The sequence below is a fragment of the Pinus tabuliformis genome, chromosome 9, assembly GCF_031772625.1.
Source record: "Pinus tabuliformis cultivar Carrire ecotype Pingquan chromosome 9, CPIR1, whole genome shotgun sequence".
Classification (NCBI taxonomy): Eukaryota; Viridiplantae; Streptophyta; class Pinopsida; order Pinales; family Pinaceae; genus Pinus; species Pinus tabuliformis.
In genome coordinates, this window is record NC_142307.1 from 550,558,707 (window position 1) to 550,577,436 (window position 18,730).

Sequence of the window (18,730 nt, forward strand, 5' to 3'; positions counted from 1 at the left end):
ATCGAGCTCCTACAAAGAAAGAAAAAAATATGTGTATTTTTTTTAAAATTTGCATAAGTTTTGTTTGAAGAAATAATTTGAAGTGATTCAAATGAAATAGTGAAGCATAATACTCATTAATTGATGCCCCTAAGAAATAAAATGGAAACACATAGTAAGCAACCTGAAAGTTCTACTATGACACATGGAGAAGAAGAAGAAATGCAACATGATATATCAAAATTATGAGACCAAGTACAACAATTTTCGATCTCACAAAGACTAACCAAAAATGAAATGGAAGCTAAGATGGATGGTTTGAAGAATAACTTAAAATAAAACATGGAAGGATTGAAGAATGGAATGAAATCTAATATGGATGCCATGAAAACTAATATGGTTGACATGAAAGATAATATGGAAGATTTTAAGAATGGTTTAAAAGCAGACATGGAAGGTTTCAAGGAAGGTTTGACAAGGTTGCTACAAGAAATGTTTCCTAATGGCGAAAAGGTATTAGATAAAACTCATGATGAAAACACAAGAAATATTAATCATGATTTCATAGATTCTAACATTGGATTGAAGACCCACCATGTTCCAAAGATTGATATGAGGAAGTTTGATGGCAAGGATCCCTTAACATGTATACTATAGATGGAGCAATATTTCGATCTCCATAATGTGCACAACATACAAAAGGTACGCATTACAACTTTATATTTGGAACCCAATCAGTTTGTGTGGTATCAATGACTTTTCTCTCGTAAAAAAAATTTCACTTGGTCAATTTTTATGGAGGAAATGATGGCGCCTTATGAGGATACAAATAAAAACACCTTCTTTAGTCAATTGATAAATCTCAAACAAAGGGGTTCAATGGTGGAGCACATTGAGGACTTCCAAAAATTGAATATAAGGGTAAATGATATTCTATAGGAGCATAGGATTGTTGTGTTCATAGGGACCTTAAAGTATAACAACCAACATGAAGTTCGCCTTTGGGAACCTAATTCATTAGAAAAGGAATTTGGGTTGGCAAGAAAAATTGAAAAAAAAATTATGGCAACAAGGATGCTTACCACTCACAACTATAAAGATGGAAGTGTTGCTGCCCCTAGCCTTCCACAACCTACAAGGTTGACACCACAACAATTGGAAGAAAAAAGAGCAAAAGGGCTTTGTTATATTTGTGATAGAAAATACACTAAAGGTCATAAGTGTGTTGAGAAACAACTATTTTACATAAATTGTGAAGAGGAGGAAGAAAAGGAATAAGAAACATTAAAAGAAGAGGATATATACCAGGAACCAACCCTATAGAAATAAGAAATGAATCCTACCATATCTTGTAATGCATTGGAAGGAATTACCACTCCTTAAACTCTCAAGATAGAAGGACATATCAAGAAGAAAAAGGTAATAGTGTTGATTGATTCAGGTAGTACCCATAATTTTATTCATTATAAGACAACCAAGGAATTGAATTGCTTCCTATATCCACCAAGAGAGTGTCAAGTGATGGTTGCAAATGGAGGAACCATAAATTTCTCTAGAAAGTGCCATAATATCAAGTTATCCACGGGAGAATATGTATTGAATAGTCCAATTATTTCCATTCCAATGGGTGGTGCTGATGTTGTACTAGGAGTCCAATGGCTACAATATTTGAGTACAATAGCTTTTAATTTTCAAGAACTTTTCTTGATTTTTTTTTGGGAAGGACAAGAAGTTTAATTAAGGGGTATACCAGGGAAACTAGGAAAGATAATTAGCTCTAATGGTATGCCAAATCTTCTAAAGAAAGAATAATGGGACACAATTGCATAATTATGTTCACTAGAGGTTCCCACATCGAAATGATCTATTTCTATAGATCTATAAAAAGTCTTAGACAATCATTCCAAGGTATTTGAGACTCCCAAAGGCCTCCCACCTATTCGTGATCATGACCATGCTATTCTTTTGATTCCAGGAAGTGTTCCTCCAAACATCGGGCCTTACAGATATCCTTATGCCCAAAAGAGTGAAATTGAACGTATGGTTGCAGAAATGGTAGAGGCTGGTGTAATCCAACCTAGTCAAAGTTCTTTCTCTGCTCCAGTAGTATTGGTGCACAAGAAGGATGGATCATGGCACATGTGTTTGGATTATAGGGAGCTAAACAAGCTCACTATTAAAGATAAATTTCCCATTCCAGTCATTTATGAATTATTGGATGAATTACATGGAGCAATCTACTTCACCAAGTTGGATCTTCATTTAGGATATTATCAAATCAGAATGAAGAATGAAGACATTATGAAAACAACATTTAGAACTCATGAGGGCCATTATGAATTCTTGGTCATGCCTTTTGTCCTTACCAATTCACCTTCTACATTTCAAGGTTTAATGAACTCCATTTTCAAACCCTTCCTTAGAAAATTTGTGTTAGTATTTTTTGATGATATACTAATCTACAACAAGTCTTGGAAGGACCATGTTCAACATGTTGACAGGGTCTATCACTACTTGTACTGTCCTCCTAAGCAAGTCTCAGACCTCAGCTCTTCAAGTCAAGCTTTGAAAATGAGAGAAAGACATTGAAAATCAACAAAGCTCTGGTTCCGCACTTTCTCTCACTGTTGCCTGCGGTCCCGCACCTTCTGTTTACAAAAACTGCGGACCTGCCCGCTCTGTCCCTAAAGGTGTGGGTGTGGACCCCTGTGAAAGTCAAAAAGGCGCAAGTTTATTCTAAAAAACTCACTTTGGGTTAATTCTAGATGATTCTAGAAGGAATTTTGACGTGGATTGGCCGCTCTTAGGTGGTTCATGCATCCCAAAAGAGAAGGAGCTAATCCCTTGATGAGAGGAGCTATCCCTTTGAAGGAGGGCTTTATCCCTTTGAAGGAGGACCTAGTAACTTCCCTCCATTGCACTATAAATTAAGGCATTGGGCTGGTTGCTAGGGAGGTTAGAAGCTGAACATTTTTGAGGGTAAATGCTGGTGGAATTAAGACTTCCTAGTTAAGCTTGAAAGGAGAGATCACATACCTTTTTGGCTTCATTGGGAAGAGAGTGAAACTTGTCAAAGTAGAGGAGACTTCTTGCTAGACCCTGGGAGGAGCTTGTATAGTGTCAAGGCACAGGTTGTAAAGTTCTTCTTTGATTTGAATTAATACAATCAGATTCATTTTTCTCAACAAATTGTCTCATGTCATTTGTTTCATGAATTCCTTGACTTTCATGTTAAATATGTTTTATGATATTGGCTTTTCAGGTGCTATTTAATTTGTTTCCTTGTTTGTGTTTGCAGATTCGCGACAAGGGAGCTCATTTGGATCGAAGGAGAGAGGCTTCCACAAACTTGCGTTGGACCCAAGGTAGGCCTAAAACACTTGTTTGCCTTTGTTTATAAATGCATATTTAGAGAAAGATAGTTTTTGATTGGCTTGCTTGTCATCCGGACGAGGGGACAGAGGTTGTTCGATTCAAACCCGAGTATTTCCAATGGTTGGAAAACCAGGTTTTTTCTATTCAGGATTTCCCTTACGCTGGGGTAGATTTTAGTGGTGACCCAGACATGGCTCTTCCACCAGGAGAGCAATGGGATGACTCAGGTAAAATCATTTTCAACATTTTCCTATTTTAAATTTTTTTATTATTTTTCTATCGTCCCAAAACTGATAGTAAAAGTTTCAAATGTAGATGTGGGTCCACAGCGACTAGCCGCTCTCCGGCCTTACGAGAGGAAACAACCAGTTGCAGCTGTGCCAGCCCCACAGGACGAATCAGTAGAGGTTTTGGCCTGTTGCCTGCGGTCCCGCACCTTCTGTTTACAAAAACTGCAGACCTGCCCGCTCTGTCCCTAAAGGTGTGGGTGCGGACCTCTGTGAAAGTAAAAAAGGCGCAAGTTTATTCTAAAAAACTCACTTTGAGTTAATTCTAGATGATTCTAGAAGGAATTTTGACGTGGATTGGCCGCTCTTAGGTGGTTCATGCATCCCAAAAGAGAAGGAGCTAATCCCTTGATGAGAGGAGCTATCCCTTTGAAGGAGGGCTTTATCCCTTTGAAGGAGGACCTAGTAACTTCCCTCCATTGCACTATAAATTAAGGCATTGGGCTGGTTGCTAGGGAGGTTAGAAGCTGAACATTTTTTAGGGTAAATGCTGGTGGAATTAAGACTTACTAGTTAAGCTTGAGAGGAGAGATCACATACCTTTTTGGCTTCATTGGGAAGAGAGTGAAACTTGTCAAAGTAGAGGAGACTTCTTGCTGGACCCTGGGAGGAGCTTGTACAGCGTCAAGGCACAGGTTGTAAATTTCTTCTTTGATTTGAATTAATACAATCAGATTCATTTTTCTCAACAAATTGTCTCATGTCATTTGTTTCATGAATTCCTTGACTTTCATGTTAAATATGTTTTATGATATTGGCTTTTTAGGTGTTATTTAATTTGTTTGCTTGTTTGTGTTTGCAGATTCGCGACAAGGGAGCTCATTTGGATCGAAGGAGCGAGGCTTTCACAAACTTGCGTTGGACCCAAGGTAGGCCTAAAACACTTGTTTGCCTTTGTTTATAAATGCATATTTAGAGAAAGATAGTTTGTGATTGGCTTGCTTGTCACTAGGTCTTATTTAGATTCTAGGAAGGTCTATCTTTTCCGCAAGATCGACTCATTCTGTGTGACAAAATGGCGACTCCACTGGGGACTTGATTTTTTCCTTGTTTTTACTTTGACCTGAGAAACTGTGTTTTTGTTTCTGTTTTTGGCTTGTTGTGTGTGGAATTGGGTAGAAACAGTAGATCCAGGGTTATTTTTTGTTTTTCATAACTTTGGGAGAGGACCGCACCCTAGGATTTTGACACAGTGCATATTTATCCGCACTTTTGCTTTTAGCACAGAGCGGTACCGCACCTGTGTTAACTGTGGGCCTGTGGACCCCGTCAAAATTTTGGAAAACCTAAGATTTTCTTTGTTAGTCAGCTTAGTTTTTGTTTAGAAGTTATTATCCACTGCCTAGACCTGCATATAACCTGTCAGAAGCTTTCCTTAGGTTGATTTCATTGGTGTTAGGGTTTTAGGTGAAATTCCTAGAAGTTTTGCTTGTTGGGTTTGTTTTTCATTTTGGTCTTGTAGTAGCTCTGAGCTTAGAAGCTGTAGGAACCTCAGATCACCTTGGTCTCTACCAGCCTTCTTATGAGTCTGACCATTTGCGAAATATACCTTTGTTGAGGAATCCGCCTTGTGTTTTCTCTTTACAAAACTTCGAAAAGCTTGTGTTTAAAAGTTTGGATTTCATTTTTAAAGAAGAAAACAAAATTGGTTGTTTTTGACTGATTTGTGATTCTGCATAAATTGGTCCTTAGTTTACATCTAGCTAAGTAAAACATCCTTTAAAAAAGACATCTTGTAGGCTTTGACTTCAAATAGGTTTTTATAATTATAGATCTCAAAGTTAGTCATTTTCATAGTTTTGAGTGTTTTATAAACAAAATAAAAAGATCTCTTTTGGAAAAGTTTGTTTTTGTAGTGGTTGAGTGCTTTGAAAAGAAAAGGGAATTTTTTGTGAAAATAACTAGTTGTCTCATTTTGAGTGCGTTGGAAAGGACAAAAGCTCTTCTTTTAATTTGTTTGTTAAGAAAGATTTGTGTTTACAAAGTATTTGCATTCTCAAACTCTTTCCTAGCTAGAAGTTCATCGAAGGGAAAAGATTGTTTAATCATCTTAAGTGCATTTTTAGTGATTTTGAGTCGAGTCTTCATACCATGAGTTTCATCTCTGCACCTCTTGAATTAAACAAAAACCAATAAAAATAACGCTTAAAGTAAAATTCATCTAGTAATATTTTTATTTCTAGGGCTCGGATACACCAACATAGCTTAGGCTAGTGTCTTGGAGTAGGAGAGTAATTAACTCTCCAAGACAGTAAAAACAAACAAGTAGCTGTATCTTGTGGTAGGGAAGAAATCCAATTGTTGAATTTATGCTCTGGGAAAGCTCCTCTTAAAGGAGAAGCACGAGATCGTGTCCAAACCAGTGTGGGAATCAATCCTTCCTCATTGGGAACGACGCCAGATATTCACGTATTAAAAACGGTAAACCTCAGATTAACCATTGTCGAGGAGCCTGGGGTCACTTGTTGGTAAACCTTGGATTATGTCAAGGAGCCTTCAAGGGGATTGAGCTTGCTACTCTGCCCTTGTGTGCATATCGGATCGTAGACTGTTCCCCCAGGTATATTTGTTTCAGTTGGTAACTTAGTGACCATATTCTTTAGGATTGTTGCTAAGGTGACAGTGGTGGGAAGATCCCATTGTACCTGGAGCAGACGTCGGCTAGACTCACTTGGATTTTCTGGGGGGTTCTCTTCACTTGAGATGGTTAAGTGGAGGAACTTGTGCCAGTCTATTCATTAAGCAGGTTGTCGGGGTAACTATTCCAACCGCCATTTCTGTATTGAATTCTGCGACGTTGGATTTCATCACCAACTGGTGTTTTCAGTACAGAAAGTTACTGTTTGTGTGTGTTTGATCTCCTAGATTCTTTAGGCATGTGATTCAAATTTGTTTGGTTCTTTAGAGGCTTTAGGTGGTTTTCATTGAGATTTTACTTTGTTTGCGTGTGAAGTAGTTAAATTTTTTTAACCACGTGGCTGAATTACCGAGGAAGTCCTCGTAACTCCTAGAGACAGTAGAGTAGGGTCACCTGAAGAAGGAGAGTCTTCTTTGGTGGTACATCTTGATTTTCAAGCTCCAGTAGCAGATTATAATCCACAATCAGTGTCTGTTTCCGAAGTTACTGGTAGTTTTTTATCTACTAGTGATATAGGTGAGGAACCTGAAATATCCGAGCCTGAAAGTGAATTTGCTGCTACTCCGACATCGGGGTTTGCTTCTCCAGCTTCTAGTGGTCCTAGTTCACTTAGGGTAGAAAGAATAATTACCCAAAATCTTCCTTCTGGACTTATAGCTATCGAAGAACTTGCTACTCCAGAAGAAGAAGTAGGCATCCCTATCCCTAAAAATCAACCTGCTATTGAGCTAAGGGAGCGCGAATCAATTTTTTACAGTCCACCTAGGAGCAGTGCTTGGTATCTTTTTTTGACTAATTTCTTAGAAAACCTAGGGTTAAGTTTTTCACCACCTCGTGTTCCTTATCACCCAACACCTAGAGGTTATTATCCTCCGTTAAATATGTCAAGACAGTCGTCCATGTTTACTCAATCGCCAGAATCCTTTTTGTACGGCGGTCCTTCTGTTCCCTCTGGGTGTTAGTCACTTTCTAGTACTTTTTCGGGAGCATCTCCTCAACCCATTGAACAAGGGTTATTAACTGGAAGCAATGGTACTAAGCCGTTGAGCGTAGAAGATATTCTCATGATGTCAGGTACTATTCCCAATCCTCAACCTCAAGGTGGCCAGTTACCGCCTGGGGGGCAGCCTCAAAATCCTCAATTATCGCCTGGGGGGCAACCTCAAGGTACCCAATTTGCGCCTGGGGGGCAACCTCAAGGACAGTACATACCTACGGGATAGTACGTTCCTCAAGGTCAACCCCAGACTCAATATGTACCCCAAGGTCAACCCCAGTATCAATATGTACCTCAAGGTCAACCCCAGTATCAGTACGTGCCTCAAGGGTATCAACCCCAAGGTCAGTACTCGAACCAAGGTTTCCAACCACCCTCCGGTCAATCATATGTTCAAGGAACGGGAAATGTACCATTGAATTATCAATCCTACCCTCAACTCGGTTATGGTCCTCAATATTCTCAACCTGTTATGGGTCCGTATCCCAGAATGAATTTAGTGTGGGATCCATCGCAAACTCAACAGGTCTTGTAACCGAATGTACAGTTGTCATCTCAAACTAGACAACCCTTAGTTTCTGGTACACCCCAACAACCTATCCAGTCTTCTATTCAAACTTCTATACCTTCGGTAGTTTCTTAGCCTGGGCCTAGTATGCCTCGTACTACGCCTCAAACAACTGCTGCAACTGCCGCAACATCTGTTCAATCTACCCCACCTACTTCTAGAGTATCGACAGCTCCGGTTTCTACTGTTCCCGTATCTACTCCTCAGACATCTTTACCTCCATCTGGATCCACGATTCAAAATTCGGTTCAGATGCCTGTAGGACAACCTGGTTCAAGTACGGTTGTCACAAGTCAACCACAATTTACTTATCAAACATACCAGGGACAGTACCAATTCGGTCCTGTTATGCAGCAGCCAGTCTATCAGTATCAACCGTACCCTGGGTACACATATCAACAACCTCAACAACCCCAGTACGGTCCGGTTAATCCTGGTTTTCCGGGAGGATACAATATCCCAAATGCAATCCCTATTCCTAGTTATCTTGGATATCCTCCTCCTGGGGCTAGTCTCATGACCCAGAGTTTTAGGGACCCTAATCGTCAGTTACCGTTTATAGCAAATTTGGACTTGTCTGACTTGTCGCGCCTAACGAACGATCCCATTAATTATCTTCTGTTTTGGCTGCCAATGCCGAATAAGTTGCCTAGTGATATTCCTAAGTTCGAAGGCAAATTAGGAGAGGACCTATCGAACCATGTGATGACTTATCACCTCTGGTGTGCTTCTAACTCCATTTTAGATGATTCAATCCGTCTAAGGCTTTTCCAGCGCACTCTAATTGGTCTCGCGGCCAAGTGGTACATTGAGTTACCGTGAGGCACTTTTTATAATTTTAGTCAGTTAGCTACCTCGTTTTTAACTCATTTTCAGTTGCCAGTCAGATATGACAATGGCACGGAGTTACTAACTTCATTAAAGCAATCGACGTCCACCTACATTTCAGATCATATTCATGAATGGAGACGTCGACGACGTTTAGTGAAGGTTTTTATTCCGGATCAGATCTTGGCTGAATGGTTTGTAAAATCTTTGTTGCCAAAGATCATTGAAGATGTAGCTAAGGTCAGCGTTGTTACTGATGAGCAAGTAATTGCTCAAGCACAGTACCTCGACTTGGTCTATACTCAGTCAGGTACGTTACACGAGAAAATCCCCGATCTTCCCAAGCAAAATCAAATCACTGCAGCTCCCTTAGGGTCTCATGTCGCTGATGGTATGATTGGTATGGTTAACACTAAAAGTAAGAAGAAGTCTTCCAAGAATTCTTCTCCTATCATAACCTTGCTTGATTCCCCGACAGGAGATTCTTCCATGGAGATTTCCGCCGATATTCATGTTGTAGAGTCATCTACAGCCAAATCAAAATCCGGTGGCCAGAAGAAAGGGAAGAAGAAAAATAAAACGGACAAAAATTCAAAAGAGAAACCTGAAAAACCGGAATCTAATGATGAAAAGCGCAAACCACGTTATCCTTGTCTCATTTGTGACGAAGAACATTTTACAAGAGACTGCCCTCATTGTGCAGAGGTTGCGAAGATTGTCAAAGGTTCCCAAACGCCTGCTGTTTTGAAGGATCCTTTTCCAAGTCAAGACAGTAAGATGATAGGTTCTTCCTCGAGTGCCAATGAAGAACCCATACTGATGATGTCCCATGTTAGGATTGCGACTCGATCGCATGATTATGGTAGTAAAAGTCCTGTTGATGGTAAAGAAGCAGAATCTTCTCATTCTAATCCATCCACCTCAGCTCCTGGTTCTGATCCACTACAGATCGAGAAACCTAATCCAAACTTGGTAATCAAACCGCCTGCCAAGGGTATACTTCGAAAGTCAGCTTTCAATCCACACGCGAGAGCAGCTCAGAACTATAACATTGTTGAGGATTTAGCTGTTTCACCCTCAGCAATGTCGGCTTTGGAAGTGCTGCAATCATGTCTAGCATAGCGTAAATTACTTTTGTCAGCTATAGGAGCTGTTGATGTTCAGGAATCGAACCTAATAATTTTCGCTCTAGAAAATAGTACACCGCGCTTACCTCATCAAATGGCTTTCCAGATTCCAGTGATAGTTAAAAACAAGCCTATTCATCGGATTGTGATTGATGAGGGAGCCTCAACGTGTATTATGTCGATACAGTGTTGGAGATCACTTGGTTCTCCTTCACTAAATCAATCCCCGACGATTCTAAAGGCCTTTGATGGCCATGGGTTTCATCCTTTTGGCATTCTTCAGGATTTGCCTATAGGGGTTGAAGGAAAAACCGTTAATCTAGATGTGGATGTGGTTGATGCCCCTCTAGATTACAACCTTCTCTTGGGTCGTAGTTGGTCTTACGCTATGACAGCTGTCGTTTCATCGGTCTTTCGGGCTATAAAGTTTCCTCATAATGGAAAGATCGTAACAATAGACCAGCTGGCTTACTTTTCATCTGACCCAGCCTCTTCTGAAAGTATTCAGCATGTCAGTAAAACGACTATCCCGTATAAGGATGTTGGAGTAGGACTAGTTAAAGATGCCGGTTTACTGGGAACTTTTCCTTTTCCTCCGATCAACGCATCGTCTTCATTTGCAACCATTCATATGATTTCGTCAGACACCATTGTTTATGATGATCCTTGGATCGTTCCTTCTGAATCTGAGATAGAATCATTTGGTGATGTCATGCCTTTGAGTCCATATGGAATTGCGTATGAGGCCGTGCAATCGTTTACCGACCCATCTTCAACCGAAATTGACTTAATGAATGTGGTCCGTGAAGAATCACTTTTCACATCAAGCTCGGATTCAATCACATTTCTGAACTTGTTCACTCTGATGAGCAAATTCGTGAAATCCTATGTGTAGATGACTTACCATGGGAAGATCTCCATCACAGATCTTCGTTTTTACCTGAGAATGATCGTTTTGAAAATGATTTTTCATCAATTTTTACGACTGAATATGTCAAGGAACCTCAGAATCCAATGAAACATCCTGATTCAGATTTAAATTTGGGAAACATCTCTCGAACTATTCCTATTGACATTTCGGTTAAGCCTGGAATTGTTGAAAACATTCATATAGGTGCCTCATGTACAGAAAACTAAATTCAAATATATAAGGCCCTATTTCAAGAATTCCACGACGTGTTTGCCTGGTCCTATGAGGAAATGCCAGGAATTGATCCCGCAATTGTTGTTCATGAAATAAAGACTTACCCGGACGCTAAACCCGTCCAGCAACGTTTGCGTCAGATTCACCCAAGAAAAGCTGCTGCTATTAAAGCAGAAGTTGAAAAATTACTCATATTAGGTTTCATTTATCCGGTCCCGTTAACGGATTGGGTATCGAATATTGTTCCGGTTAACAAAAAGCAAGGGACAATAAGAATATGTATCGATTATAGGGACATTAATTGAGCCTGTCCAAAGGACAATTACCCAACTCCCTATATCGATCAAATCATTGATGATTGTGCCGGCAGCGAAATATTCTCCTTCATGGATGGTTTTTCCAGATACAATCAAAACAATATTCTACCTGCCGATCAACCAAAAACGGCTTTCATTTGTCCATGGGGGACATTTTCTTATTGCAAATTACCTTTTGGGCTCAAGAATGCCGGAGCAACTTTTCAAAGGGCCATGTCTTATGCGTTTCATGACTTGAAGCACATTGTGCAACCCTATCTTGATGATTTGCCTACTCATTCATTACATCGAGCTGATCATCTCATTCATTTACAAGCAATCTTTATGAGGTGTAGGCATTATCGGATTCGGTTGAATCCACACAAGTGTGTTTTCTGTATAGAAATGGGTCGATTGCTGGGGTTTGTTGTTTTGAAAGCCGGCATTCGCGTCAATCCCTCGAAGGTCGAAGCTATTGTCAAATTGCCTCCTCCTTCGAGTCTTCGCCAACTCCAAAGTTTGCAAGGGAAAGCAAACTTTTTATGACGATTGATTCCTAACTACGCCGAGGTTACAAAGGGTTTTACTCGGTTGTTGAAACATAATACTCCATTCTATTGGGATGAGATAGCTCAGAAATCTTTTGATGCACTAAAACACGCGTTGACCCATGCACCGTTATTGCATCCTCCCAACTACAACCAAGATTACTTCTTGTATCTCGCCGCTTCTCATTCCACCATTGGAATGGTCTTAGTTCAGGAAGATGAATTTGGTATTGAACATGTGATATATTACCTTAGTCAAACTTTAAATCCAACTGAGCTAAAATACTCACATGTGGAGAAATTGGCATTGGCAGCTGTTCAAGCTGTCCAACGTTTTCGTCACTACATTTTACTACGTAAAACTACAGTAATGTCGGATTGCAACCCTATGATCTACATTTTGACCAAGCAATTGCTAGGGGGCAAGTACTCTAAATGGATTGTTATCCTGTAGGAGTTCGACTTGGAATTTGAAAAATCTAAGTCTAAGAAATCTTTAGTTTTTGCGGAGTTAATGTGTGACTTCCCGCGTGCTGACACAAAAACTATGGTGGAGGAGCCCATTGCAGACGAATCCTTGTTTCTAATCAGCACTTTAGATCCATGGTATGGGGATATCATCGTTTATCTCCAAATCCAATCCTTTCGGCCAGAAATTTCAAGGTCAGAACGTCGAAAAATATGATTCCAGTCCCAACAATTCAGGATTATTGGAGATACTCTTTATCGCTGTGGGGCGGACTTTGTTTTTTGACGTTGTTTAACTCACGAGGAAGCTGAAAGGGTTCTCAATGACTGTCACTCTGGAGCGTGTGGTGGTCATATGTCTGGGTATGCCACAGCCCAAAAGATATTGCGCGCTGGCTACTTCTTGCCGTCTTTGTTTAAAGATTGTATTACCGTGGTCCGAATGCCACAACTGCCAAATTTTTGATTGAAAGATGCGTGCTCCACCTGCTCCTCTCCACCCTATAATTGTCATTGGTCCTTTTGCCAAATGGGGTATCGATTTTATTACATGTAACCCTCACTCAGCCGGGGGGCATGCGTATATCATCCTTGTGGTAGATTATTTTACCAAGTGGGCCGAGGCGATGCCTACATTTGAGGCAGACGACAAAACAATTGCAATTTTCGTGTTCAATCATATAATTTCTAGGTTTGGTGTCCCACAAGCGATTATCACTAATCATGGGCGTCATTTTCGAAACGTTATGATGACCGAACTTACAGGCCAGCTTGGTTTGCGTCACGATAGTTCAACTCCTTATTATCCACAAGCTAATGGTCTGGTTGAATCCATCAACAAAGTTTTAGTCATCATGATCCGACGAATCATTGGGATTCATCGGTCGAATTGGCATAACATGCTATTTTCAGTGCTTTGGGCGTATCGAACCTCAGTAAAAACATCAACAGGGTTCACTCCTTTCCAACTAGTTTATGGTCTGGAAGCTGTGTTACCCATTGAATGCGAAATCCCATCATTGCAAATGGCCATCGAGTTACTTCCAGCCACTTCCGAAGAGGAAAAACGTTTGTTATACTTGGCTCAATTAGATGAGAATCGACGTGATGCTGCATTGGCGATCGAGACTCATGCAAAACGTATGAAAGCTCAGTATGATCGAAATGTGACCCCTCGAAATTTTTCGGAAGGAGATCTAGTCTTAGTTTACGATCAAGCTAATGATAAATTAGGTGCTGGAAAATTCGTTCCTATGTGGCATGGTCCCTATGTTGTCAAGCGAAAGCTAGCAAAAGGGGCCTATGAATTGGTAGACTTTGACGGGGACTCTTTAGGTAAACCCAGAAATGTTCTTTACTTGAAGAGGTATTATGCTTAAAGAATGGGTATGGAGATTTTTTAGTTAGGATAGTTTTTCTTTCTAGCTGGTGTGTTTTAGTTCAAAAAGTGTGCTTAGCTTAGAGAGTGTTTTTCGTCATCATTTCTGCTTATCTTGGTTTTAATCTTGGTATTGCAGATGTCGATGCCTCTCCAAACATACATTGGTTTCACTGATGGTGCTTGTCGTAATACACAGAACATTTCTTCCGCAGCTTGGGTTATCTATTCGCCCTCTGACGAGTTGGTATCTATGCATGGGGTAAGCCTCGGTTAAACAACGAACAACATTGCCGAGTATAGTGCAGTGATTGAGTTATTATCTGAATCTATTTCATTTGGGATTCAGAGTTTGATAGTGAGCTTAGATTTTGAACTCGTTGTATTACAGCTTAATAGAGTGTATGCCATTAGCAATCCAGTGTTATTGAGATTATTTTTGAGAGTGCGTCTCTTGGAATGTGAATTTGATTATATTGAGTATCAGCATATTCCAAGATCTTTAAATACATTAGCAGATGCAATTGCTTCTCGAATGTTAAGTAGACATTTGCAATAATCATACATGTAAATTTAAAACCATTCCATAACATGATTTACAAGATAAGCCGGTAATAGCGATATATATATATATAGGAGTGTGTCAAAAAATACATCGTCCTTGATCATAGGTTGAAAAACACCTTATGATTGGTAAAAATGATAACTACAAAAAGCAAAAATTTCATATGTGCCCACAATAGGCGATCATCCTATCACTGGTGATGATCTCGATAAGAAACCACTGCACAGGCCACCTTGCAAAGGAACCTCCTAAAAGGTCCTGGGACCCCAATCACATAGCGCTGAAGTCGACGAGGAATGTCATCTATGGTGGTCTCCGGAATATCTCCTGTCAAGCGCTCTAGATGACTCTCCAACTCGGCCAAAACCTCTGCTGATTCGTCGTGTGGGGCTGGCACGACTGCAACTGGTTGTTTCCTCTTGTAAGGCTGGAGAGCGGCTGGTCGCTGTGGACCCACATATGCATTTGAAACTTTTACTATCAGTTTTGGGACGATAGAAAAATAATAAAAAAATTTAAAATAGGAAAATGTTGAAAATGATTTTACCTGAGTCATCCCATTGCTCTCTTGGTGGAAGAGCCATGTCTGGGTCACCACGAAAATCTACCCCAGCGTAAGGGAAATCCTGAATAGAAAAAACCTGGTTTTCTAACCATTGGAAATACTCAGGTTTGAATCGAACAACCTCTGTCCCCTCGTCCGGATGACGGGCCATAACTGCGACCCATCGCATCAGTTTGGGCTCTCGAGGAAGCCTAGCTCCAACAGTAAGGTGCTACGGGATCAACATGGGAACCCTCTCCAAACCAAAGCTCACAAAAAAAGCCCCATAACCAAAGGTCTTAAGTTGTCTGTTTTTGGCTCTGGTCAGTTGGCCTTTTACATTGGCCAACACAGCATCACACCAGTTGAAGATGGTGCCTTGAAAGCAGTCAACTGCCATCCGCATCTGGGATCCAGTGGCAATATGTAATGCGGCACTCCCGCAAAGTCTAGTGACAGTAAACGCGATCACCATGAGTTCAGGAAGGGATATGGTTTTAATATCTATCCCTTTGTCTCTAGCCTAGCTGTTGCAGAACTCTAGCAGGAGGCTATCGACAGACTGGCCACCTGGCCTAGTCCTGAATAGAGTCAAGTCTTCGCCTCTCTTAGGCAAACCGGTCAAGAAATATATGTCTGCCGGCTCGATTTCGAGCTGGTGGCCACGAATGAAGAAGCACTGGTCCTGTATGCTCCATCTATCAACCAGCCACTGTAAGAAATCCACCTGGGCCCTCATCCCAGGTATGGCCCAGAATTTGTACAAGCCGCATGCCTTCGATGCATTGATCGAAGGTTGGTGATTCAACGCGGCTAGATCCACGTCCTCATGCTCTCGTTCATGCCAATATAGCATGATGTACTCTCTGCATCCAATAAAAAGACAAATTAGAATGCTAGAAATTAATTTGTTTGAGTCAAATTTGAGAATTTTTGGGTTAAAAACCCTTGCTGCGGGGACCGCACCCTTTGGGTTAAACACAGTGTGTGGGTCCGCACCTTGCCTACATGGAAGGTGCGGACCCCTGGCTTTTTCCCCATTGAGAAAAAGTCGGGGTCCGTGGGCTGCCAATGTTACGCCTGCGGGCCCGCGCGCGCGGGTTTTAAGCCTAAAAACCCTCCAAAAAATGAAATGAAATCTTAAAACAAAAAATGAAACGGTTAAAAATGAAGAGTAGGATGATGTGGATTACTTGGAGAAGACGGCGCTCGATTCCGACGGTTGGATTTTCCACAATCTTCACGGGAAGTTTTCTTAACAAAAGCACTATTTTCTCACCCAAAACTCAAACAGTAAAAATGAATTGACGAAAGCCCTTTTTATAAGTTTTTTGAGTAAATAAATTGCAAATTTGTTTATGTTTCACTATGGAAAGGTATTTTTGCAGCATTTTTATCCATTTCAAACAGGTATGAGTAATGTTTGCATTTTTGTTCAGGATAACGGATTATTCAAGCAAAATCTATCATTTTCGACGAAAAAACATTTAGAGTCACCTTTAAGCTCTTTTCTGACTCCTAAAACATGAAAAGATCGCCGAGTCTTTCTTTTAAACTCGTTAAAACAGAACTAAAAGACGGTCCACTTACAACTCTTTTCTGACCATAAAAACATGAAAAGATTACCGGATTTTTGTCGTTTCAAATTCAATATTGGTTATAAAACGACGTGTCGTTGATCGCTTTTTTACTTTTTTCAGATCAGGGGCACTAATTACGAAAAGTACTCCTTTGTCGTAAAGATCAAGCGGTTCTGTCAAGTATTATTTTATACTTTTTCGGGCTTGGGAGACACAAATTTACGAAAAAGGTCAACCCTGGAGTCTTCTTAAGTTTTTTCAGACTCTCTAAAATTGAAAAACGCAGATTTTCTCCTATACTGGACTCGTTAAAATTTCACAGTAAAGGACCTGTTCAATTACAAACAGGAACGAACCACTCCTTCTTAGGGTTCGAATTTAAACTAAGTTGGACTCATCCGAAGGATGAGCTTATAATCAAGCAAATGTTATCCTCCTCAATCTTGTCAAAAATAAAGAGGTACTTGCCAGAAATGGTGGGGGAAAAGAGAGAAAAATGAGCCTGTTTGTCATACTTTGTAACCACTCTTGAACACGACACTTTTATTCACCTGGGTTGGGAAATCCTTTGCCTAACAGTTGATCAAACCATATTGAAAGTCTTCAGCCGGTTTCTGGGTATTATCTTTGGGTCAATTGTCACCAAGCCATCTGTTGTGTCGTTATGTGTTCAAGAGGTCACTGCCAATAAGCCATTCATCTGCAAAATATCTGTCATCCATCTTGACCATCCCTGAGTCAGTCCTTGCAACTAAATTTCTTCAACTTGATCTATGATTTCGTGTTGTGGGCTTGCCTGCGACGGATCGCTTTCTATCGACTTCAACTCATTATCGAGAAAGATGATCTAGAAATCACTAGTACCTTGGGATCTGCATGCCTCAATGGCAGGTTTCTCGCCTTTGACGACAAGTTGCATCATTAACCTTCGATCAAAGGATTCTGTGACATGTTCGACATCAACACATTTATTCACATCTCATGGATTGTACTGGGTACTTTGAGAGCCATTGACATCACTAGTGGTTTCTCTCACACTTGTTAACAGTTTACATCATTGACTGGTAATCAAGTGGTTTCTACCATGTTCGACTTCAACACATTCATTCGCATGGACAGAATCATACTGTTTCGGGAAAAAGAAATGAAGACCCTGGATCTAGTTTCCACAATCCAGGCTGCGAGGAATTTTGTATTCATTATATAGTGGACTATTCATAAACAGATGGCTGCATCCATACTGTGTCCACATGAGTCTATACTTGTAATGTCTTACAAGATCATTCCTGTATCAGAGCAGTAGTTAGTTTTCTAAGTCAGTTTTGATCTGAGTATGGGAATGCCTACCTCAGCGATGATATGATCTCATATATATATCTTGCATTGAATGTTTTTACAGTTTCCAACCGGGTTCTCCACAAGATGATCCTCGAAATGATAAAGTACTTCACTCTTCCTAAATGATAAATGAAATCCTCATCTACTACAGACTTCGCACTTTAGGGGGCAATCTGTTACACAAAAATATCGTCACCATGATTATTTGCAGTCAGTATGGGTCTATCACTACTTGTACTGTCCTCCTAAGCAAGTCTCAGACCTCAGCTCTTCAAGTCAAGCTTTGAAAATGAGAGAAAGACATTGAAAATCAACAAAGCTCTGGTTCCACACTTTCTCTCACTGTTTCCTGCGGTCTCGCACCTTCTGTTTACAAAAACTACGGACCTGCCCGCTCTGTCCCTAAAGGTGTGGGTGCGGACCCCTGTGAAAGTCAAAAAGGCGCAAGTTTATTCTAAAAAACTCACTTTTGGTTAATTCTAGATGATTCTAGAAGGAATTTTGACATGGATTGGCTGCTCTTAGGTGGTTCATGCATCCCAAAAGAGAAGGAGCTAATCCCTTGATGAGAGGAGCTATCCCTTTGAAGGAGGGCTTTATCCCTTTGAAGAAGGACCTAGTAACTTCCCTCCATTGCACTATAAATTAAGGCATTGGGCTGGTTGCTAGGGAGGTTAGAAGCTAAACATTTTTGAGGGTAAATGCTGGTGGAATTAAGACTTCCTAGTTAAGCTTGAGAGGAGAGATCACATACCCTTTTGGCTTCATTGGGAAGAGAGTGAAACTTGTCAAAGTAGAGGAGACTTCTTGCTGGACCCTAAGAGGAGCTTGTACAACGCCAAGGCACAAGTTATAAAGTTCTTCTTTGATTTGAATTAATACAATCAGATTCATTTTTCTCAACAAATTGTCTCATGTCATTTGTTTCATGAATTCCTTGACTTTCATGTTAAATATGTTTTATGATATTGGCTTTTCAGGTGCTATTTAATTTGTTTGCTTGTTTGTGTTTGCAGATTCGCGACAAGGGAGCTCATTTGGATCGAAGGAGCGAGGCTTCCACAAACTTG